General features: G+C 42.9%; 1 long non-coding RNA gene across 1 annotated transcript in view; it reads right to left on the bottom strand.

Moving 5' to 3' along the window:
- Nucleotides 1–1,595: 1,595 nt before the first annotated feature.
- Nucleotides 1,596–26,133, bottom strand: part of LOC307195904 — a 438,834-nt gene continuing 414,296 nt past the window's right edge. Inside the window, exon 4 of the long non-coding RNA XR_013830986.1 lies at nt 1,596–3,272. This is a non-coding gene — a long non-coding RNA (uncharacterized lncRNA). The remainder of the gene's footprint in view (nt 3,273–26,133) is intronic.

A 26,133-nucleotide genomic window follows, 5' to 3' on the forward strand; every position in this document is an offset into this window, starting at 1 on the left:
TCCCATTAGCTGATGAAAATTATTTTAGCTACCATGATGCTACACCAATCCTTGTAAGTGTCGTCCCTGCCACTCCTCCCAGTCTCTTACGCCAAAACTGCTACAGGATGCCAAGCCCACCGTGCGTTAGTGTCCCTCATTCAGGGACACCACCAATGCTGCCTCCTATCTTCAAGGAGGGCACAACGGTGTCCAGAGCAAGGCCGTTAGTGCCCATCCTTCCCAGAGTCATTGACACACTACTGCTTCCATAGGCATGTGGCACTTCTGCTGCAGCAGGTGCTGGGCACGGCCGCTCTGACTGGAGTGTGCCCACCATGGGTGCCACCACTGCTGTAAGCACTCAAGCTCTCAGTGTGCCCAAACCAGGCTGTGTCTTCTGGAATTCTCACTGCATTCCAGCTCATTCCCTATCCCATGCTGAAGCAGGAAGAGGGTCTCCATTCCCCCTCAGAATTATGCCTTGTTACATGGGAACAGAATAGGGCTTCTTCACCACACACAATCTCACAGCGATTTCAGTGGAATCATTTTTCTTTGTTTTGTTTTTTTATTCCTTGTTTTTGTTATAACAAGGCCCTGCTTTGTTATAACAGGGCCTTGTTCTAACAAAAACAAGCAGGATGGCCCTGCCTGCCGGATTTAAAGGAAGTGTTTCAATTCAGTTCACCAAGCACGGATGCAAGCTGCCTCTTTTTCAGGCCTGGTACTAAGGTGCAGGAGGGATTGCAAAGATGATTACGATCTGGACCTTAATATCAAAGGGTTCACAGTCTGCCAGGGAAAATAAAACGCAGGCACAAGTAACTATGAGACAGGTTGAATGTGATAAGAAGCCGTGGTAATCTACGGGAGTAAGAAATATGAGCAACAAAAGCCTTCTTTAAAATGTAAATAGCGTTCCTTTGCTGAGGAACAGGAACAAGGATCAAATCCAGTTTATAAATCATGTACACAGGAGATGTAAGATGACCCCGAACACCCCGCCCCAGACACGTGGTCTTGTGTTGTCAGGGCAGTTGGTCCTCTCTTTACCATCAGCTTTCAGAAGAGAGTGCATTGTATTGTTCTCAGTCAGGGGCAGAGTTTAAAATCTTTGGTATTGACCGCTGAAAATCACGTCATCCGGCTGCATGGGTGATCTGACTCAGCCCAGTCCCTTCTGTCACACTTGACGTTTTCTAGCTTCATTAAGAGCCTTAAATGTCCACAGGGCAGATTCCCATTTCAACAAGGTACGTACAACCCACTAATGATGATCTCAAATGAGAAAGCCATGTGCATCCATACAAATTGAGACCACACCTCCATCGCTGGAATACAGGCGTGATTACATTAAAGACGCGTTACAAGTCTGTCACCTCCCATTTCATTTATTGTGTGTGTGAGCTGTGTTGGATCACTTTATCTCCTATGAAATTGCTACCATTTCCTCTGGACTCAGATACGTCTTCTCTAGAACAAAACAGCAGCACACCCAACAGTTCCAGTGAGGAAGTGAAAGGGAAAGCCACGTCCACTTAAGCAAATGTGTGTATAAGTGTGCGTCTAATAAGCACAAACATGCCTTCCTCAATTCCAAAATGTGGATTGTGGACATTATGCATAGGACCTGCCTTCAGTTTTCTTTTGCAAAGATTAAAGTTTGCTTGGTTTATACCCACTGCCTCTCACATTTACTTCCCTCTTTCCACTTCACATGCAGAGATATGGCAATGGTGACCAAGCGCACTCAGGGCTTTGGAGGGGAGACCTGGATTGGTGGTCAAACAAAGGCTGCAGGGAGCTACTCTGCATGACCATTTAAGGCTTTTTCTGGGAAAAATAACCCATTATATTTTTATATCTGTCTACTTTAAATATTGAGCATTTTCTTTTTTCGAAATGTTACCCCAGTTTTTCATATATATTTGTCATTATAACTCCTGAGTAGACAAGACTAATCTTATTGCTCTCACTTTACAGGAAAGAAATAAAGAAGCCGGCATGTTTTTAAAAGGAGAGAGGGGCCACGTAACACAGATACTTAGCAGTGAAATTATAGTCCAAGTTGCCACACATGTAGTTCTGTGGTCTCTCCCCTGGTTCTATGAGTCTTGTGGACACTGACACAGGGTGCTTGGTGACGGGGACACCTAGATAGTGAGACACGGGCTCTGCCCTGGAAACCGCAGTTTGTGTATGACATTGCCCTTCATATGGCAGAAAAAGCATCGGCCTGGGAATTGTGAATCCGAGTTCTACTCTGGGCTCTGCCCCTGACAACCATGATCACCTTGAGTAAGTGCTTTAATATCTCTGAGCAATAATAGCGCAGCCTTTGCCCATCCCTTGGTAACTGAGAGATTCAGAGGAAAAATCTTATAGAATGAGCTTGGAAAGCAGAAATCGCTCTAGGAGTGTACATCTGTAGTGGTAGTAGGGATATTTAGAGCTGTTAGAAATACAAATATGGGTGGAACAAAGAACATACAGGCTTAGAAAGGATTCCACTAATATATGCAACTTGAAGAGTGAATGAGTCCATCACAGGTGGAAGTTTCTAAAACCTCTGCATGAGCTGATGCCTGGGACGAGTAGGGGATAAAATATTTCATCATCCAAATGCAGACAGGCATAAACTGGAAAGTCCCAGCTAAACCGGGTATGAACTCATACTATCAATAGGGTTCCAGATTTATCAGATTCAGGCCAGGAAATTTTTTCTCTGTCAAGCTGTCCTGATGGTCAATGTGCTTTTTGCGTAAGGCACCACTTCTGTCACATCTGCTATAGACAACCTCCACCCCTCTCTGATTCCCTCTGTCCTCCCCTCCCTTCCTGCCAAAGTAGTCCACAGAGACTCAGAGCATCCTTAAGGTTTGGGTATTAAGCCCTCTTGTGAAGAGAAGTCATCATGGGGGGTTGATAAATGCTAAATCACTGGGTTACCACCACATCTTCCTTCATGATTGCAGCCAATTCCTATAAAAGAGTCATCTGTTCCATGGTTTAAATTTTAAGTTCTGGATTTCAAAATGCTTTATAAATCGCTAAACTTTTTTTTTTTTTTTTTTAAGTTTCATTCACTGTTGGCAAAGCCATAGATATCCTGTGATTTCTACTTTCTGCACAACCATAACCTGATTTTCTGAGCCGGACTACACCATCAGCAATACCAAATAGAACACTCACCAGTCTGTCTACCACACTGGTCCCAAGCTTGGAGCACCAGGCTGTCAGGTTCACTATAATCTCCTTCATGTCTGCGTGTGAGAGACCCACAAGAAGCCCTAGAGGAATGAAAAATATAAAACATTACATTTCACTCTTCTACTTGGCTCTTAAGAGCGTCATAAATTGCAATTGGTTAGTTACTGGGAAATAGAATCTAAAATATTTAAAGTAATTGATTTTTTCCCTTGTGTAAACAACTTCAGAGATAAGCTAAGGGTTAGCATATTATCTTTGCATTTCCCTTCACACACACTGGGGAGAGAAGGGAGGGATGTTTGGGAAGATGCAGTGATGCTCTTTCCCAGCCGAAATGCCTAATTACACTCAGGTATTGAATCCCTAAGTTAGCATAGTTTGCCTATTCATTGCTCAATAAATATTAACTGGTGGAGATGGGTTATAATTTAGCATGTGTATAATATATAATTTACCTGTAACCTATAATTATCTTAAATGTTCAAATAAGGGAATTGATTGGACTGAAAAGAAAATAACTTATTTAACTTTAAAAATGTTGTTATGATCTAACTCTTCACGAATCACCCACCTCAGACATCATCTCACTTGGTGTGATGGGCTAACTACTACATGCCACGTTCCAGTGCAAGGAAGACAAAATGGCAGCTGAGTCTGAGCTCAGCTCTATGTATGCTCTAAAGTTCTCGGGTGCATTAGAAACGTTCTGTGATACTTGCCTAGCTCAGAATGGCCAATTTCCATGAGAACTGCCACCTCCATACACAGGAACAAGCCCCCAGTAGCCCACATTTGTTTTATTTGACCTTTTCTTCTTGGCCATGCATGATTGGACCAGGGATAGACTGCTTTTTTTTTTTCTATGTAAAAATTGTGTTTGTTATTACTATTTACCAATGGGGAGATGTTCTTTATTTACACCAGCAGCCAGAGGGGTAAGGTGAATACACACATAGTTAGCTCTTGGGGGTGGATTCTTGACTTAAGCCAAATCCATCAGATTATCTCTCCTAGGAATATGGAATCGGAATTGAATTCAACCAGAGCATTCTTCATGTATGGCTGGAGTTGAGAGGATAGAACTGGGAGTTTCTGGGCAGCTTTCTTCTCTATATATATAGAGAGAGAGAGAGAAAGAGAGGAAGCCAGTCTCAGAGAAAGGAAGAAGGAAGAATGAGCAGAGAGGCAGAGACAAAGGACAAAGACGGACTGAGTCCCTACTACAATGGTTCCTTGATGGCTTTCCAATTCCTTCTTCCATGCCCTTGAAGGAACCAGCTTCCCTATGTCCCCAAGGTACACCGGCATCCTGACAACCAACCCACCTTCATCCCACCCACCTCTTTCTTAAATTAGTTCTAACTGGTTTCTGTTGCTTGCAATCAAAAGAATCCCTTCCTAGACCCCTAAGAACACTCATTCAAATAAAGGAATTCCTCTGCCCTTCACCATGTTTTCCCCAAGGAGACTCTGCAGCCTTTACCCACTGTCTACCCTCCAAGCTCAATTTTTCAATGAACAAGCATAAATCATTATATCTAACTATGTTAACTCCTATTGGTAGAGATGAGAATAAAACATGGTCTTCGTTCTCAGACAGCTAAACACTGCTCCAGACAAGAGAGAGTAACTGAGTGACAATTGCCTCAGGACTCATAGCCTTGATTCAGTGCCAGGAGGAGTGTTAAACAGTGCAATCAACAGGAAAGAGCATGTTCCCTCTCTAGCTCACTTGCACACGTATACCTACCCAGACATCTGTGTACACATGAGCGCATATATACACACATGAGCACAATAGAAAAGAGAAAGAAGCTCAGAAGCTGAACCAGTGCCCTCTGTGACATCCTCATCCTCCACATCTCCGGAGCCTTTCAGAAGCCGCAGGAAGCATTCTACCCAACCAGCGCCCCCACAGAGCATGTAATCAGAATTGCCATTCAGATCCATCTTTCAGGGCTCCTTGCTTTGCAGTTCTATTATTGTTTCATGAAACTTTAAAACTTTCCACCCTTCCTTCATTGTAGTCAACTTTAAGTAAATTCAGAGTGTCACTTGTTAAAATAAATGACATTTAAACAACCTCAGCATGGTAACTCATTCCTCATTATCATAGAGAGCTCTTCTGAAAGGTCCGTAGTACATTATCTCTACGAAATAGATTTTACCTTCAATATTAACCTCATTGCTCAGAGAGGACAGGTGCTAAGCACTCTGGTGAAGGGTGGCATAGAAATGCATAGGTAGATTGATAGAACTGAGCAAGTGATGATGAACTAAAACAAAAGCGGGGAAAAGGTTTAGGTTAAATATTAGGTGGCAAAGCCGAGCCGCGAGAGAGCCGTAATGATTGAGAAAGCTGCCATGGAAGACCGAAGAACATTTTTATTATTTCAGCTACTCAAAGCTCACAAGACCTGTGTTTCTGTCAGAAGAGAAGCCACCTGTGGGGTGTGGCTGATAACTACAGCACACCTCAGACAAGCCCTAGGTACTTGGTAGTCTAGTGCCCTCGTTTTATAATTTGAGCAACTGAGGCCCAAAGTAGGTATCTCCCTACTTCAGGGTGCATGGTGAGGAAGTGACATAACTCAGACTAAAGCTGAGGTTAGCGAACTCATTGCCCGAGTCTTCCCTGCGAACCATGCAGTTCTCATAGTTCTTTTGCTTCTTCACTCCCCGACTCCCCAGCCTTTTCTTTCTTCCTCCTTTGGAGTGTGGAGCCAACTGATCCGAATGCCAGTGCCCTGCCTGCCAACGTGTTTTCTGGGTATGCATATTCCCAGCTCTATTCACCTCCAGTAAAAAAGAAGTTTTATTCTTAACAACACAAGGAACCAAAAGGTCCTCTGCTCCCTCGGTGGCATCCAAAGCCATGACCCACGAATGAGGCCATGGCCACTACATAAGGACATTTCTTCCCACCAGAGGCTGCTGATCTTCTCCGAATGGGGAGTCTCACAAGCATGGCTGCCTCTCACCCACCACCTCTCTCTGAATGCAAGAAGTCAGCCCAGAAGAATCTCAGGAGGTGTAGAGTCTCCTGCACTCTGGTCACAGGCTGTGAGCTTGGTAAAGCTAAGCAAATCTTTACAGCACTTGTGCCATGTGCCCAGCCCTGAACATGTGCTGGTTAGGAGAAGACTAAAAGAGAACTTAGCCTTTATTTACAGCCTAGGAATAGATGGGTAAAGAGGCAAGTTTTACACGCATGACGGAAAGTAAGAACATATGACCGTACCCAAGGGCTATTTAATCTACTGCAAAAATGAAATAAAGAAGTCAGTGTGGGCATGGGTCAGAGGGCAGTGCGAAAGAGCACGGATATGAGTAGGTATTACTTCTATAACCTGAAAAACAAGTCTGTATTTTTTAAAGAAAGTAAGAACACAGAAATGAGAGTCCAAGCACGAGAGTTATGATCTTAGCCCATGACTTACCATGTAACCTGGGAGCTCTCCCTCTCTGGATTCCCTCACTTGCATGGTGATGACGCCCAGGTCCCCTTTTGGCTGGGACCCACTGCTATGTCTCTGCAGCCCCTCCCCTGCGGTGTCATGTTGAACAAGAAGTGAATTCCCTAAACATTGCCATCTGCTTCCTCAAAACTTCCCTGGGACCACAGTGACTCATGTGTCATAAATTTTCTCTCAGACTAAAAACGTTTTCATAAGGTCCAAAAACAGTCCAAAATTTATCTTTAGAACTCATACTAGTAAGTGTTTAAAATAACTATTTACTGGCATTAATGAAAATATTTGAGGTGCTCCTACAAAGTTCTAGTTGTGAAATACCAATAAAATAATTGCCTAATTCCAAACAGTGTACTGTTCTAATTAATTCTGCATGAGACATTTTTCCAGCTTCAAAGACTGCTTTACTTGTATTGCATAACAAAATAATGGTATAATTAGGAATAAATTTGTCACTTTTATAAGTAATTCCTTTTTATTATGTGTTTGGAAGCAAAGCGCCAGCATGATTAAAGCCCCCTTTAGAAGGTTTTATTAATTATTATGATTACTATGGATAATAAGCATCCACAAGCTGCAAAGTGTACCCCAGGCAGGACGCACAAAGCCACGAAACATGGCAGGAACAGGGAGGGATGCCGGATTCAAGCTTCTTTATCCTCTGTGGCTCAAGTCTCACTGTCCGTCTTGTCCCGTGCATGAGGCCAGGGAGTCCAGGAGGGAGAAGATTTCACTTTTAGTCTCCCAGCTCTGCTCAGGCGCCCTCCTCACTGAACAATCCAGTAAGCAGACCCCTTTGTCCTCAACACTCTCCTGCCTTTACTTACTTCCCGTCCAACACCCCCAATCTTCCCAAAGCTCAGTAAGTCCTCAAAATTCAGCTCTGAGAGTCTTCTGCCAGGGAGCCTCCTCTGGCTGCCTCTCTGGACTAGGGAACCCTAATGAGTTATGGATCCTGTTCTGTTCATTAGGTATTGAGCAAATTGAGGGTAAGGACAGCTTCTTGTTTTTGCTTTTGTTTTTCTTATGTCCTCAACACAAAGCCAGTTGTAGGAGTCATTCAAAGAACATTTAGATGGGTCAATTAAAAACAGAACAAATGAATAATAAAAGCCCATTAGTATGTATTGCCTGAATTTCCAGGGATTGGACTCTTTTGGTGAACATGTATGCCAAGGGCCTGGTATCCAACCAGCTATCCTGATAAGTAACTAGGGTCGCTACTACCCAGAGCTCTTTCCCTCCATAACATCTAATCTGCCAGCATTTGAGAATCCATACTTTAACCTAAAATATGCCTCACCAGCATTTTCTCATCAACTACTCAATGTGAAGCCACAGATTCACAGATCACTGTAGCCACAAGTGCCCTCAAAGGCCACTTTCTTCAAGTCTCTAATTTTACATATATGACTCAGATAACGGTGGGGCTCACTCAACTGCACACAAGTTAGGTGATAGGGACTCCGGGTTTCTGACTTCGAGACAGGAGCTCTTTACTATGAACTGCCAGCCTACCTCCTTCTTCTGGAGACCAAAGAGGCCGCTGTACCCAGCTCCCGAGGTCTCAGAGAGAGGCAGCAGGGGGATGAGGAAGGAAGCCCACCTCTACCACATGTTGCTTTTCTGGGCTGTTTTTTGTGTTTACAAACATTCACAGGCATTACTGGGGTCAAAAGACTGTCAGGGCGGTTGGTCCACTTCGTTCCCCAAGGTCCCTCCTCTGCATCCTCTTACTCCCAACTCTCGGTCGAACCTCCAGCTAAAAGGAAGCCGTTAGCTACTGAAGATGACATCAATCCACAGATGACAATCCCCATGGAAACCACATAAAAAGGAACATGAAGCAGAAGTCATGTGTCTTATTTTAGGTGTACAGCCTGGTTTTCTAAACTTGCTCTGACTTTCCTTAAGCCAGCCCTCATTTCTACAAGTGCCTGTCCAAGGGCACATCTGGAATACATACAGGCCAGCCCTGAGAAAGAGCTTTTAGGTTGAGCTATGAGAAGAGAAACTTATCTCTTCTGGACAAAAAGCAAGGCTGCATTGGAAAGTTCTTCCCCACAACTCCAAGAGCCGTGTCTAAAAGAAGTGCGGTTGTTCTGGCTGTCAGTCCACGAGCCACCCTCCTGCAGCAAATGGGAGAGTGGTACACAGGCAGAGGAGCAGAAAAGAACTGTCCTCCGCATCCTGCCTGGCCTCGCGAGACATCCTCAGGAGTCATGTGGAGGCCCCCATGAATAATAACAGTCAATAAATGTGCTCTCTTTTAATCAGTTCTTGGCAAGTCCTTCTCAAGTTCCCTTCTCTAAGGATTCCTGCAAATAACTTGCCCAAAGGACCCAGCACATTCTGAAAGAAAGACAATAGGGGTTCTCTCTGGGTAACACTAAGCCTGGATGAGTAATAGGGTTTTAGGTGTGACTCATGTGACCTAGAACTTACCAAGAACTCCCTGGGCCTGGGGAAGCAGAGCTGGGTCTAATCTCTGCATGAGGCAGAACAGAGAAGGGAACAGAGAAGCCTTCTTTGTTGGGCCAGACAGGGCAGGCGAGCTGTAGGATGTCGACCTAGACCTGGGATGGGCAGATGGGACACAGAGATCCTGGCTCTGAGTGGACATTCCAGAGAGGAGGATACCTGGAATGCTAGTTTGAACAGCACCCCACGAGGGAGGAGAATGTAGCTGTGAAGGAAGAAGCTACTGCTGGTCTCCATGAGAATTATGTACCACCTACCACCACCTACCACATTTTATATTTTTTATTCTTCTCTGCTACTACCTTCAAGGTTTCCACACGCATTTGGTTATGTCTTGGGAGGCATACTGAGCTACTCCCCAGCTCAGCGAAGTAGGAAAGGGAAAAGGACAGGAGGCCTGAGGAGGGGCCAGAGCCTGGTCATGTTCTGAGAACATTCACAGGGGCACAGAGGCCTTCCTCGTTTCATTTTGCACATGAGAGAGAGAGCTTTTCCGATTAGAACTCGCGCTTAGCTTCATTCCTTCACCGACCTCCTCTATCTGAAAAACTGTAAACCACTAAAGAGAAAATCACAGACTTTCCATTTCAGCGCCCAAGCCTAATGTGAGGCTCTGCGTTCTGCACACCAGGTAAAACTGAGTGCTCAGGGTGAATGGCTGGGTTGGGAGGGCTGGAGATCCCCATCTTCCCCTTGGAACACAGCATCATCACTCTCAATTTCCAAACACAACACAAGTCCCACCACTCTGAGCTCCTCACCTGGTTTCTCTAAGTCTGTCCTGATCACCCCTCTCGGCACCTATAATACATATGCCATGAACCTAGGTAGTAATTCATTGTCTGCTGTATTTATTCTCTTCTGACCTGCATCTGGACTGTGAGCTCTGCAAGGAGTAGAGGATGAGGCTTCCGTTTTTCTTGAATCCTTCACAGAGCCAAGGAGATGAACCTGTGCATTCTTTCATCGATTCCTTTCTTCCACAAGCATTTACCAAGCACCCACTCTAAGCTAAGACTTATTCTAGGCACTAGACTTACGGAGATGAATAAAATATGGTCCCTGCCCTTGGGAGTTCTCAGTCTAGTGAGAGAATCAGCCATGTGGGCATGGAATGATCATACAGTGCAGCCAATGTGCCAATGTGCTACAAAAGTGCAAGCAGAGTGAGCTCTCGGAGAGCACTGTGGGACTGTGTGCCAAAGCTGCTCAAAAAACATTTGTTGATTAATTAGGGGAGGGGTACACTTCTTTAGGGATTAGAGGGACAAAATGTTATTAGATGATGATGAGAGAAACGTTTTCCTTGCAGTCAGGAAGCTCTTGGGAGTTGGCAAGCAATAATCTGTGTATTAATGATAACAAAAGGAAAAAACACTGGCAGAAGCAGAAAGCTCATAGGCACGTGAAGCATCAGATAAGCCCGTTACATTTCTGGGCCGGCAGCCCCCTTTGCTGCCCACGTGACAATCTCCTGCCTGTCTTTCTCCCCCATCCAGGGAGATGCTCACACTCAGAGAGAACCACATTCTAATAATCCAGACCCAGAAACCTCCATGGGCTCAGATCTGCAGCAGACAGGCTGACAGATGTGCAGGTCTTTCTTCAAGACCCTGGCCTGGCAAGGGGTAGAGCCTCTCTGCATGGCCCGGGCTTTGCCTGCACAGTTTATTTTTTCTGCAGCATATGCCGGCTCAGCACATTAAGGCAGCTCCAACTTTCCGTGTTCAATTTAGTTCTCCCTTAACTCTCATAAGTTGCCTTTTGCAGTGATCTTGCCCTTATGGTTTATAAGGGAAGCAGCTGTGATTGTTCGTCCTTTGAACTCTTGAGCCAAATGGCTTAACGCTACCCCCTAGTTATCCTCTCCCCTAGACCGGATGACTGGCAATGTGGTGGTTAGTAACAAGCTCCTTCTGCAAGGCTGGTAATGTGTTTATTCTTGCACCCCACTCCACGCCATCATGGTGCTTGTATGTCCTTAATCTGTCCATAAATCACTGTCAAGCTGTAAGAAAACACTGACTAGTAAGCAAGTGAAGCTGCTTTGCTCAGGTAGGAGAAGAGATCTAATCACACAGTAATATGAAGAGTACTTGCATCCCCTTTCAGATATTTCCCATCACTTATAATGGGCTTTGGTTCTTGGTCAACTTCACAATTTTTATGACTACCCATGTTTTTCAGGGTTGACAGTTGTAACCCAGGTCTTGCAGCCATCCGTATTAAACAGTAAAAGACAGAAATAGGTCCTGTCAAGCTATCGGTCAGAAGAAAGGACTTACATTTTTAGCTTATTTATGCTAAAACAACAGCAATGGTAAAGGAAAATTTTACATTAAAACTCATGGTATTAAGGCAATTACTTTCTATATGGATCAATGGTCTATCTCTGTCCATGGTAAAAAAATTCTTAAATCATAATTTAAAGCTAAAAATTTAGTCGTATAGTGTCAACGATCCTTCAATCTTTGGGAGTTAAAGGTTCAAAAGCAATATATCCAGTTCTTCAAAGTTTGTACGTGGTTTGAACACTGGAACTCATTGTAATATTTCATTTGTCATTCTAAACTCTGCCCTCTGGAGGTCTAAGTACCACATGAAAATGTGTCTTTTAGGGTTTCAGCTCTTGTCTCAAAAATCCCACCTGGATGGGGAATTCAAAGGACAGGAAATGAATACAAAGAACTTAAAATACCAGGAAATGACAAGGCTGGAGCAGAGTACAGAACTAGCTGCGGAACTATTTATTTTACCTGTAGTCTCTGTTGGGTCTGACATTTAATCTTGAACAGCACGTCTGGTCATTGGCTAAGATGCTGAATTTAAGAAGAAAGCCAAGTAACAGACTGGAATGTTGAAAACATTGGGAAAAACAAACTTTACTGAAGGAGGGAACTAAAAACATGAATTAGAAGAAAAAGAATAATTCACAAAGTATAATCTCAGCCCTAAAAAATGAAGGCTGGTTAGTCTCTCTATTTTTGAGCCTGGTCTTCTAGTTTGGTCTAGACTAATGGGCATCCTGCAAGCTGGATGGCTTGAGACACGGTCACACTTGATCAGAGTCCGTGGAGTTGGCCCTGGCACTCTTGAGGAGAAGCAAATGGAACAACCTCCAAGTGCAACTGGCCAAGAATAACAATTGTAGAAGAGTTTGATATGAAGAGGAGAGGTGCTACAATTTGTGTTTAGTAGATGATTATGATTTTAGAACTTAGTTCTACTTTGCCTTTGGAAAGAGCACTTAGGGGGGCATGTGTATATTGTTAATCTGGGTAATGGAAGCAAGTGCTTCCATTAAGCTTGGTTTCAAATGGCCCCACTAAGTGGTAATCATTAGAATAATGATAAGAACTTTATTTAACCTCCCCCAATACTACCTAAAGCCAACAATGTTTGAAATGTGCTTCTCCTACTCCACACGTGATTGCCTCTGTGCTTAGCTGAGCTCTCCAGAGTCAGGATGGAGCAGAAGGTCACAAGATTCAGAAATGCAGGTCAAAATTGTGACATCACAAAACAGCACAACCCTGCTGCAAACAGGCCTGACCCTGGCAATATGGTCTACTGTTCTGGGAATATAGATAGGGCAATTTTGCTTGCCATTTGCCCAAAGGATGTAATAAACTTTGGGAGGGGGCTAGTTATACTTGGGGAAAAGATTTTCTTCATCTGAGAAGTTATTTAATATGTAACCAGCTTTTCCTTGACTCTGTTAGGCCAATGCATATGACTGCACATGATGAAGCTGCCCACCTCTCAACAGACTAAAGTCAACTAGACTCAGAAATACCAGAACTGAGCCTCACCATTAAAAAGATCAGAAGTTCTGGGCAGCAGGTATAAGGGTGTCTAGGAATTCCTATCTCCCCAGATTGTTATTGTTGTATAGAGTGATAATCTCACCTGAGGTGCTTTGATCACCACCCCCCGCAAGGCATATTTGACAATGTTCAGAGACATTTTGGGTTGTTACAATCGACAGGCTGCTACTTGCATCTACTGGGTAGAGGCCAGGAATGCTGCTAAACATTCTACAGGGCACAAGACAGGCCCCCGCTATCAAGAATTATCCAGCCCCAAATGTCAATAGTGTCAAAGTTGAGAAACCTTACCCTAGAATCAGTAGAGTATTGCATAGCTAAAACGATTTTCTAGCTGTACCTGGGATGCATGACACTCCTCTTAGCATGACCTATCCAAAGTGGCAGTTTTCTATACTCTTCTCAGCCCTCTCCCTCACTCGACACATCACCCTCATGACACTAGTCCTTATTCCATCCTGTAATACGTGCTTGGTCTACATATTCCTTCTATGCATGCTCCACTTCCCATAAAATTTTTGGTGGGGCAGAAGGTCCTGTTGTATGGGGGAACAGAGAACAGGGTTTGCCTTTAAAATAGTTAAGCTGCTGCTTTGAACTTGGCACATAATTCCACATTGGCCCTCCTCTCTGAAGCCTTCAGATAATTTATGCACAGAGTCTTCTGGCAATACCCTCTCTGGCCTCCTTCTGATTAGTCCACATGTCTTATCCTTAGAATTAAATGCGTTTCATCCATGAAACACTTTCTGTCGACTTGACACAAATCATTAGTTCTTTATGTTCTAAAAAGTTCCATATCTACAGCCCACCTTTGTGATATGTTTCATATCCCATCTTTGCAAGGAAGTTTTCCCTACCTGCCCTAGTTCACAGTTCTCTCCTTTTTCTGGGCAACAGAGCACTGAGTGTGGAATGCCTTCACACCCTCACCTTGTGTTAAGTGGTCATTGATAATAAAAATCTTATTTCAGCAATGAACGGTCATTAAGGACACTGGGTATATATATTTATAAAAAAGAGTAAGACATTGTGTATTATTATTATTATCAGTAGTATTATTATTACTAACGCCAGTGCTGATTATGGACCAGGAACTGCGCTAAACATGTTACATGCACCACCTCATCTTTGCAAAGAACATATCATTATTCCCATTTTTCACATGGGTAAACTGAGCTCAGAGAATTTAAATAAATTGCTCAGAATCACCAACTTTATAATTCCAGATGTTCAATCTGAACTTAGATCCATATGAATCTAATAACCTGTGCTCCTAACTAGTCCATTGCACAGCCTCCCTCAAGGTGTTCACAGTCTAATGGACACATAGACTATTCATGTGGAAGAGTAAAGCCTCCACCAACCAGGTCAGGCTAACGAGTTTGTTGGTGGCTAAGCATCACCAGGCTCCAGGCAGGCATCCCACTGATGACTTTAATGCACCTTTTCTGAAACCAGCCTTCAGAACCCTGCAAACACATGGCTCAGGGCTGCACAGTCTTATGAATAATAATGAAATCCAAACAGGAATGGAGGCCTTAGGTTTTAATTGAGCTATCCTTTAAAGGACTGCTTCTCTCCGTGTCAAGGTCATGTTCTCCTAGCTAAAGCAGTTATTTTATGTGTGTAGCAGAGATAATAGGCACTGGAGACACATCGAGGACAAGTGGCATACGGCATGAAAGAAAGGAGGAAATATACGAAAAGCAATCATTGAAGTATACACTATAGACCTTCCCATTGATAATTGGTTTAAATTATTAAAGCACACAAGAGGTTATTAACTAGATAGAGTATAAATTACTTTTTTTTTTTCTGAGCATGACTTTTCAAAGTCTCCTAAACTTCCACTTTAAGAAAAAAAAAAGCTTTAAATGTAAAGTCATTACAAAAAATATCTTTTAAAAATGATTTCCAGAGTGGATGGATGGAGAGAGAGCAGATGCTTCATGAATTTGAGACCATGTTAGCTGCCATGAGGATATCAAATGGGAAATGGTATTTAAATAACGCTAATATTGCTCAGGAGGGCGGCTGGCAATGGCTACATCCAGAGTCACAGCTGCAGGCCCCTGGGACTAGGGGTGGGGACAGCTAGCTGAAAACTTACCCTCAGAACTCCTGGGAGACTCTGGGATGAACAGCTCTCAGAGCACAGCTGCATCAGGATGGACGGCCGCATGCATAGCAGCCACCACGGGGAGGGATCAGAGACCTGATCTTGTCGCCCCCACCAGTGTGTGGGAGCAGTGGAGGGGGGGAGCTGAGCCCAGGAGACTTTAGGACGCGGCCCAGCAAAAGCAAAGTGAGTGACGTGCATCTTCCTCCTCGCACTGGAGATGCTGATTGATATCCTGGTTCTCCAAGCCCTTCCGGACTTTTCTGCAAATAGGTCTGATGAGCTTGCTCTTATCTAAGGCTGCTCCAATCTTCTGGGGCTCTGAATTAGCATTTTTAGGATGTATGGTTCTGGCAAGAGACCCTGTATCTAGTAAGGCCAATTATTTCCTCGGATTCTTAGTTCTATCGTTATTCATTAACTCCCATTTCCTCTCTCAGAAATGAGCTCCCTTGGGCTACTTGCCTTTTCGTTGAATGACTTTTCCTCCTTGTGGCCTAAATCCAGGATCCTTTTGCTTGAACTCCCTCTAGGCCTCCTCCTCTACCCCGTGGCTTCCTCACCTCCACCTTTTGCTTGGCAGTGGTGCCCTAGCTGAAAGAATGAAAATGAGCAATACTGCTCTCTCCTGCCACCCAGTCCTAGGCCGAGCTCTGCTTTGTCTGGGCTGTCAGGATGACAGATATGCTACAACTACAGAGCCATCTCTTTAAAGATGGTCACGACGTACCATTACGTGAGGTAAGAGCCTATGAAACAGACATACACACACACACACACACACACACACACACACACACACACACACACACACACACACACACACACACACACTGGAATGGACACTCCCACCAACTTTCCTAGGTACTTCTTTTCTTTTTGTAACTGTTCCTTCCCCAAGACTAACCTTATTCTTATAGATGCCAATTCCCTTGTTCAGGATCAGACTCCAGCCAATAGGACCAATAAGAACTTTTTCCAGAGTAAGAATTCTTTTCAAACCAGAAACAGGGGAGTCTGTTTCACTCCAGAGTCAGAATTTCCCCCACCTGTAAGAAGCTGTACTGCAGAAAGAGATAACGATCCTAGCAGCCAGAGAGAGGGGTGGTGAGGCAGGGAGATGGAGAACAGAAGTGCTAATGGAGTGTGAGATTTGGGTTCCAATTATTCTCCTGGCCTCTCTAGATTGGAGTATTAGCCTCTCCTTTGACTATGTGACCATACCAGATGTCCTTCCAGTAAACCCACTTCTTATCTAAGTCCAATTTAGCCCACTTACTGTTGCTTGTATCCAAAAGACTCCTGAACAACAAAGAAATATATTCTTGAGTGATATACACCAATGTATTCATAGTACTCATTTCTGGAATTTTTTTCTTTTACTTAATCTGCATTTACTCCTGCTTTATAATGAACCTGAGATAGGTATATAATATTCCGATCATGATGATTTGGTCAGATGATTTATCTGATTAAAAGGGAAATGCGGGCCTTCCCTGGTGGCTCAGTGGTTAAGAGTCCGCCTGCTGATGCAGGGAACACGGGTTCGTGCCCCGGTCCGGAAAGATCCCACATCCCGCGAAGCAGCTAGGCCCGTGAGCCATGGCCGCTGACCCTGTGTGTCCGGAGCCTGTGCTCCGTAACAGGAGAGGCCACAACAGTGAGAGGCCCGCGTACCGCAAAAAAAAAAATAAATAAATACTTGTCAAGAGAATTACAAACGTAATTGTGGAGGAAATCACTAGACAGGAGGTGAGTCCCACAGTGGGATCAGGATCACATGCTTGTACTGCAGACATGCACTCAGTGCCCAGTACTATGAGATGGTGAAGGTACAAGCGTGAGACCATCTGGACACTTCGATTGTGGAGCTTGTGAGCTGGTGAGGAACACAGATAGATCAGGAATTATCCAATCAAGGTAAAACTGCAACTAGGATGAGCACTATGGAGAGAAGCTATTTGGAAATACGGACCAGGTTAGAAAAGTCATGAAAACTTCCTATAGAAAAATGACACAGAAGCTGGGACCCGAAAGATAAGCAGGAATTAATTTAGATAGATGCCATTAGATGCATTATAGACTAGGGGATAAGCAGGAATTAATTTAGAATGAGAGAAGAAGAAAGAATGGGGACTGCATGTCAAAGGCTCCTTGTCAGGAGGGAGTAGGGGCATCTGAGAAAAGGAAGTGCCTGAAGTGGAAGGAACACTTCGTAGGGCAGTGTGTGCAAGAATCACAAGGAACAGTGAAGTACCACGGATCAGGTCATCACCCTTAGGACTGGTGGACTGAGGGGAGGAAACGGCCACTGGAACTCAGAAAGAGAGCGCCATGCAGAGAAAAGTCTCCGATGAGAGCCGAGGCATTACAACAAATGCTGAAGAAAGCCCGTGATGACCGTGAAGGGTGAGGAGGTAACTGGGGAAATGCAAACTCTCACCTCACTCTCCTTTCTTCCCCCAGATCTCTGACCTATGCTTCTCATTGGCTCAACTCAACCAAAGCCAGAAGGAATAAGGGCTCTCTGATGAAGCTCATACACATCAGTCTCCTGGGGCGCAAAGCAGAGAAGGACGGAGCATCTATCTATAGAGGAAAACACAAGAAGCGCCAGCTCGTGGACACTCAAAAATCATAAAACAAATCTAATAGACATTTACTCAACATACACTGTTTATGGACTGGCACCAGGAATCCTAGTGAACACTGAAGGAAGCATCAGCCTGTATTGGAACTACAGGAGCTCAGAATCAAATAGGTGGAAGACTATATGGGCGCTGGAAACATTAAGTAAAAATGTAAGCCACAGGACAAGAGAGCAACATAGGGTGTCACTTGGCAGTACTTGAGCAACGTACTCAAGTACATTGCTTGCATACAGTCAAAATGCACTGCTGGCCATCAGAAGTGAGGGACTCCACAGCCTGAAATGAACACACAAGACTTCCTAAAAGAAGGGCCATGATTTGAGCCTTGCTGGATGAAAAGATTCTGATAGATAAAAAGCAAAGGGACAGGTACAGCATTATAGACTAGGGGATGAGTGACTGCAAAATGGCAGAATAGAAGAAAAGCGTGTTTGAGAAATTTGACTATCTGGTTATTACAAAGACCATATAAACAAGCAGAGAGCAACTGTTCCAGAAATGTTATTTTAGTCACTGATTTTTTTTTTTTTTTTTTTTTTCAAATTGAGCATCTAGTGTGTATGTGGTAGGCACGGGTCTTGACACTGAGCATGCAGCAGGGAACATGATGGACAAGGACCCTGCAAATGCAGAGATTCTATTCTGGTGAGGCAAATGGAATATAAATACACATATCAGGTAGACATCAGATATCCTCAAGCCTTATGGAGAGAATTAGCATCAGCTTATGAACTAGAGAATGACTAAATCGTCACTGTAGGGGATGGTCAAGGAAAACCTCAGTGAGGACTTCTTTGAGCTCAGCTGAGACCTAAATAACTCAAATTATTCTTGCTCTATATCATGATCAAGTAAAAGAGCATTTCAGGCAGAGAGAAAAATGATGTCCAAGGCCTAAAGCACATACTTGAATAATCTATTTGAGGAAACGAAGAGCAGAGTGGCTATGATGTTGTGGTTCTGATGAAGGTTACACCAGGTCTGAGACTGGCATGTATCCGCTAGTGAGAGACAATTGTTACATTTTCAGGAATTTTGTGAGCCAGCTGATATGACTTGGTAGATTGTAATTGGTCACAGTAAGAGTAGTTACACCAGAGAAACTGGCAAACACTATAAATCAAGGGTCCCTCCAGTTCCCAGCCCCCACCCCCATTCAGAGAGCCTGTTCTTAAACATTTGCCAACACACCACAGCATGGATATGCGAGGAAGCTGAAGAAGTAACCAGGGACCTATCACCAAAGGTTTTATGATCCAGGAGTTTCAACTTAATTCTAAGTGTGATGGGAAGCCATTAGAGGGTCTTAAGTAGGACGTGGACATAATCTGATTTGCATTTTTTAAAAGATCGTCTGGCTCTGTTGCAGAAAACTCCAAGTGCATAAAAAAGAGGAAATAGGAAAATCAGTTGGGTGACTACTGCATTAGCCTGGGGGACAAGTGACAACCGTTTTGACTGGGGTGTAGTAGTGAGAATTAAAAAAAAAATTTAAATTTGAGACCTGGTATGGAGGTAGAATACATAGTTTTTAACTCATGGACTTGATCTAGGAATTGAGGAAAAGAGAGGAATCAAAGATAATTTCTGAGTTTTTGCTTAAGAAAATAGGTATATGGTGGTGCCATAAACTGAAAGGCAGAGAAGTTCTGTGACAGGAGCAGTAGGGTGGGAATCAAGACAATTATACTCACCCTGTTAAGTTGGAGATTTCTATATCCTTCATCTGTAAATGTCAAGTAGAGAGTAGGATATTCATACTTGGATTGTTGGGGAGAGATAAGAACTGGAGATATAGTCTGAGAGTCACTGGCATGTAAGAAGTATTTAAAACCAGAGTATGGGTTAGATCATCAAGGGAGGGGATGCAAAGAGAGAGAAAAGCAGGAGGTAAAAACAGGGGTAGAGCAGAACGGGAGAAGCCAGCCCAGAAGACTGAGGAATGCCACACCAGCTTGGAAGAAAACCAGGAGAGTCTGTGCCAGGATCCGAAGAGAAACAAACTCCACGCAATCGGAGCTTATTTTGCTGACTGCTACTGGAGATCAAGTAAGATAAAAAGAGAGATGTCTCTTGGACTGGTGACAAAGGGATCGCTAATGCTTCTTACAGTAGCAGTGTCAGTGAAGTAGGGAGGACTGTATAAAGGTTCCTTGGAATAAATTCATGAAAGGATGTTCAGTGACAAAGCAGAAATGGTTTTAAAGGGGGAGATGACAATAGCTGGAGGAGGATGTGAGGTCAACAGAGATTTTTTCCTCATTTCACTTTTTAGGTAGGAATAATCAGAATATGTTTATATAATAACAGGACTGTTGGTATAGAAAAGGAAATCTCAGTGAATGGGCAGAGGAGAGAAATACAGGAGCCAAGTCCTTGAAACAGCAAGCGAGAATAGGAGCTAGAGCACAAGAGGAGGGGTTTTCAATTCAACAGACATGTATTAACTGCCCTTGACGTTCCACGTTTCATCGTACAGATCTCTGATATCACACCTGGAATATTTTCCAACATTTATTTCCTGTATTAGATTCAAGCTGCTTAAGGACTGAGTCCCTATTTTGTTCTTGTTTCAAGCCCCAGCCCAGTTTCGGGCACCCAGTAAGACTTAATACATGTTTTGTTCAATATGTGTTGAATGACATTAAAAAGGTTTAACCTAGACTATCACCATTAGCAGTCATTTGAATATTTGATTTAATCATAGACAGCACCGAGGCAAAAGCTATAACTAGCAAAAAATAGACAACTTCAATTACAGAGTTTTTTTCTTACTTTAAATTTGACTTGGATTGACAGAGGAAAAGGTTGAGGCCAGATGAATGTGGAAGTTGGGGAAGAGATAGCTTCTTCTATAAGTCACCGAAGAGAAAGCTCTTTCACACAGAATTCAGTTTATTTTAATTCTTGACAAAAACATGTACAGTTGTACATGTAACACCAATGTTCCTACACGTAGTGCAGAGGGTCAGCTTTTCAGTGTATTGTCTTAGTGAATCTTCTCTATAATCTTAATCTCCTGGACCTCCCTGAAAGCATATTCCGACTCTCCTACTGCATGTGCCTCTGAGGCCAGGGAGACCATTGCCAATGGTTTTTCCTAATCCCAGCCCCACCCCATCACCAATATAACATATTCTGTCCTACAGTAATATTTTACTGTCCAAATTCTTCTCATCTTTCAACATTCAATTCAAGTCCCAACAACTCTAAGACTTCTTCTCCAAGGGGAAGACATCTATCTGTTTGCTTGAATTCTGTAGTATTTAGTGAATCAATTGTTTAGCAATTGTTAAATACCTGATTGATTTGATTTTGCATGACCTTGAGTGCCTGTGTGTGTGTGAGAGAGAGATTCCTGTCTGTCAAGGAGAATTGGACCTGTCGGCAGATGACAGGTGTCCATCAGACAAGAACTGGGCTCTAGCATCTCTTCTGCTCCTCTGCCCTCAGCAAGCCAGAGAGCAAGGTCGAGGACTGAGTGTGCTTGGGAAATTCAGCTGTAAGTGTGGACGGGACATTTATAATAGTCCACATCACATAGGTACTACAACAACCACATTCTGCTGGGCGTAGGTTACTGACTCTGTTCATTTTCATTTCAAAATAGTATATAAAAATGTACAAACTTCCAGTTATAAAAGAAATAAGTCAGAAGGACGTACTGTACAGCATGGTGACTACGGCTAATGACACTGTACTGCATATTTGAAAGTTGCCAAGAGAGTAGACCTTAAAAGTTCTCATCACGAAAACAACATATATTATAGCATATTTTCTATTTCTGAAAGCTTTAAAAACTATGTCTTAGAAAAGTTTCAAAGTTATTCAACCAGTGTGATCATGACACCACACCTAGAAAATGAGCCAAGCTCACCTGAAAAGAGGAAGCAGAACAATGGGGTTAAGCTCACAAAACGGCTGCAGAAGACCTGGAACATTCTTAAATCTGCCCATAGCTATGTGACCTTGGGAAAGTCACCTCCTTTCTCCAGGCCCTGAGATTCTAAAATGGAAGGGGTTTTTTTGTTTTGTTTTTTACTGAAAAAACTTTATTATAATACAAATTAAGTGTAACTATTGGAAAGAATAAGAACTATTATTATTATCAATAAAATGGAAGGTTTTGAGTAAATGATCCCTAAGGTTCTTCCAGCTGTGTCAGCCCAGGACTCTAGGCCTGTGAACAAGATCTGAGCTGTATCGCCATCCTTTGATCAGTGTTGCAGACCACACTCTTTCCTGACATGCTGTGCTTCCTGGAACATAATTGAAATAATGTGGGTGTCATATCTGTTTTGATTCCTCAGACATGAAAGCGAGTCATCTACTCTCCTCATTTAAACTTTCAACAAATAGGTCTGTTTGTTTCAGCCGGGGGGCAGTAGGAATAATTACAATAAAATGTCTTAATATTAAAGAGGAACAGATAATATTCAAGTTACTATATTAGAAAATATCCATGTGCCCATATGGCACCCAGAAATCATTCTCCCATTAGCAACTGGCTTTCAGTTAGTAAAAATGGAAATCAATTTAGCAAATGCCACGGCTGTGCTGGAAGCAGAGCTGCCCTAATATCCCCTTCAGTGTTGTCCTCCTTGTGGGGTTCCGTGCAGGCTAGCAGCTAGCGGCACCCCAAATTGCAGCTGAGATGCGCTTTGTTGTTAGCTGAGGCAGATGCCCTCTGGCAATCCTCCCTGGCACCCACCTCGGCATCAGAATTGGCTGCCTCTTCCTATTTGTCTCCATGCGCCTATCGGTGTAATGTGGGTATTTGTTTTACTAAAGGGTTTGCTTCACTCACTTGGTATTAGACTTAGGGATCAGAGGTGAAATAATTATTCAGCCTAGAGCAGCTTTTTTCTGGTGCTGCCATTTCTAAACGAGCAGCCAGTTCCTGCTGGGATCTGTGTTACAGGAGAAAAACCACTCACAGCCTGACTGGTGTTTTGTAGAGATGGAGAGAGACCTACTAAACCCTTTATCTGCTGTTACCTTGAAAATAAAAGGATATTCCAGCTTTTCCCTGAATCGTGGAATCCCCAGAATAAAGCACATGGCTCTGCCACTGGTATCCATGAAACTCAGTTTGCATCTTGCACCTCTATTGGTGGTGACCTGAGAACCCAAAACTCACAGACTCTGTCTTAGTCCTATCTATGTATTAAATAAGTCAGGACCTGCACTTCAGGAAGGCCCAGTCCACTACCTTTGGAAGACTTCAATGTCAGTCTCGGGTGTGCAATTTCAGGCTCCTATTCTCTAATTGCTGCTTCTAAGAATTGATCAGAAGGATGAGAATTCAAAATTCTTCCACACAGAATTAAATTCATTCTGTTTTGTTGTTACTGTTGTTGCTGAGAATGTCACATAGCCTATTTTCTACCTATTTCTGAAAAGTTTCTGTGTGCTTGCCAGTCCCGAGTCTCAGGATTGTACTTTAGTTCATCCAGTCCAAATGACTCATACAGACTATTTAGTATCTGAAGATGCGGATAACCACAGATAAGCACTTTCAATCATTCCTCAAATATTTAATGAGTAATCATGTGCTGAGTTCTGTGGATAAATGGTATTTGCCTTCCCAGATAGAAAGACAAAAAATTGAACTGACACAATTACTATAAAATACACCAGGTATTGCAAAAAGCTTGGTAGAGAGTAAAATAAAATCATATGGCAGGTCTCTCATTCCAACTGAGTTAAGTCATCCCCAGGATGACTTTTTGAGACATATTCCAAGCCATGCCTTATCCTCATGTTGATGTCTTCTTTTTTGGTGTTTCTATTAAGTCAGTATCATTATTGATATCATTGTGTGTGTGTGTGTGTGTGTGTGTGTGTGTGTATACACACACACACGCACACACATATATATATATACACCTACACACACACACACACACACACACAAGATGGTCCCTGTTCAAAGAACTTAACTGGTAAATGAGGCAAAAGACAAAATCTCTACTTCTAAGGAACTTATAATCTATGTATGAAAACATTATACAGAAAACACAAATGTGGTATGAAGTCTAAGTAAACAGAGTCAAAGGAGTAAAATGAATTCTAAAACCTAGCTTACCTAAAACTATACATCACATAAGTCAGGGAAGGCTTCACTGAGAAGGGACATAACCCCAATCAGCCTTCATCATATAAGTATCTCCTGTGCACCTTCCATGCTTCAGGCCTCAAGGATGTAAAGGACAAGACACATGGGACAAAATTAAAGCCCCAAGGAGACACAGAGAGAGGCATAATTGTTTATAGTGCTGCCTCCATAGTCAGACTTTCCAGATTCAAATCTTCGCTTTCCACTTACTAGCAATGTGACTTTGGGCAAGTTTCTCATCTGTAAAATGGAGACAAGTAATAGTATTTACCTCATAGGTTTTTTTTTTCATTTAAATGAGATAATATGATTAAAACTCTTAGTATAGTTATTGACTTACATTGAATGTCAAGAAATGTCACTAATTTTTTATTAAATGATACTATTATTAAATATTACTTTTTATTAAAATGAATCTAATTTAATTTAATAGGACCCCTCTCATCATCTTCTTCCAGGGCAGGATAACTATAGTCACCTGCAAGATGACAGAACCTAGCAGAACGGATAAATACTTCTAGCTGGTGAATATTGCTACTAAGAGATATTGAGCCTTGTAACTGAATCCCTATTATGACCAAGGAAGTAAATGTATCTTAGAAATAGATTTGATTGACTTAAATGCTTAATTTTCTCTCCTATGTCAATGTGCAGCACACAGCTTGGATTAAGACTGTTCTGAGCCTAAAGACAAGGAAATAAGGAAGGTGGGTAGTATGTTTGTGACCTAGCCATTTATCCCAATGCTTTCAGTCATCCTGACTCATTGCCAAGGCTGAGGTCCCTATTCCTTATTCCTACAAATGCATCATTTACTACTGCATTGTTCACACTCGGTAATTAAGGAGTTCTTAAGCTTTTGTCAAATTTCTGCCATAAGGTATATATCCTGTTATATTAAGCGGCAGGTTCAAACAGGGTTACATCAAATATGGAGATGGCAGAATTCACCTTGGCAAGGTTCTTCAACTAAAAGATTCATGTACAGGTAGACTCAATTCAACGCAACTCTATGGAGGTAGAGAAGCTGAAGCAGAGGCCAGATTAAAACTACTGAAGTGGGGAACGTGGTAGCAGCTCCAGAGATTAAAGCAGGAGCTAGAAATTTACTGGGGTCTGCATTTAGTCCAGGCTCCACCAGGTGGGGAGGCGGAGAAAAGTCCTAGGGGAATGTTTCCATGAGGGCACTTCCCTCCTCCCTTTTCCCAAAGGAAACTCCTTGGAAACCAACGGCTGAAAAGTTTACGTTCTATGAGAAGTATAAATCAGAGTCATATTTCTGTTTCCAGCGATAAGTGGAAATGAGATAAACTTGATGGACTCAAACAGGTAAAGTCTGCCCACAAAATGACTCTAGGACTTGTTGGAAAATCAATGCCCACAAGATCTGTTTCATTAGTGGGAAAGTATGGTGGATCACCTTTCCACATCAGCGCCCGGGCCTGACCTGTAGCAGCCGCACTCTCAGTGGATTAGCTGCAGCATCTGAAACAGGACAACTTCAGCAAGGAGGCTGCTGTCCCCAGGGTTGAGCACCATCTGTGTGCATATCAGACAGCCTGTAAACGTCCAATCCAGGAATAAAATCTCTAGTTGTCCAGGCTCATGCCCTGATTGCTTCTGTGTTCTCTGGCAATACAGGCAGTTCACACCACCACTAGCTGCATTTTGACTTTCTAAAGAGAAAAAGAAAATGCTACCGATAATGGGGGCAGAAACAGGCACAGGGACAGTATGGTGTGGTTAAAAGCAAAGAGTCTGGAGGCAGTCTCTGTGGGTTCAAATTCCAGTCTCAGCATTCACTAACTGTGTGACCTCAAGAAGTTATTTAATCTCTCTCAGACTCAGTTTCATCTGCAAAATGGAGGTAATAATAGCAGCAAGTCCACAGGGTTACTGTGGGGAATAAATATTAATATATGAAAAGCACTCAGAATACCATCTGACACTTAACAAAGGTTATCATTATTGCCAAGAATTGCTCATATTTTTCCCCAAGTTGGATCTTGGGAGAATGAGAACTAGGTCTCCTTTCGCAGGTCTTTGGATAATAATGCCCCCAACATGACTTCCTTGTGGAAAGGAAAAATAGCTTTGTAGGAGACAGCTCCTTTCTCAATGTTTGCTTGCTCATTCCAGGGTCCTGAATCCATATCTCATGGATATGAATGGAAATCAAGGAGATAAGCTATGTGTTATCACCTATAAAAACCCCATGTCCTTGGGACACCCCGCTACACACACACACACACACACACACAACTCCCCT

Source organism: Stenella coeruleoalba (genome assembly GCF_951394435.1).
Source record: "Stenella coeruleoalba genome assembly, chromosome: 13".
Taxonomy (NCBI): Eukaryota; Metazoa; Chordata; class Mammalia; order Artiodactyla; family Delphinidae; genus Stenella; species Stenella coeruleoalba.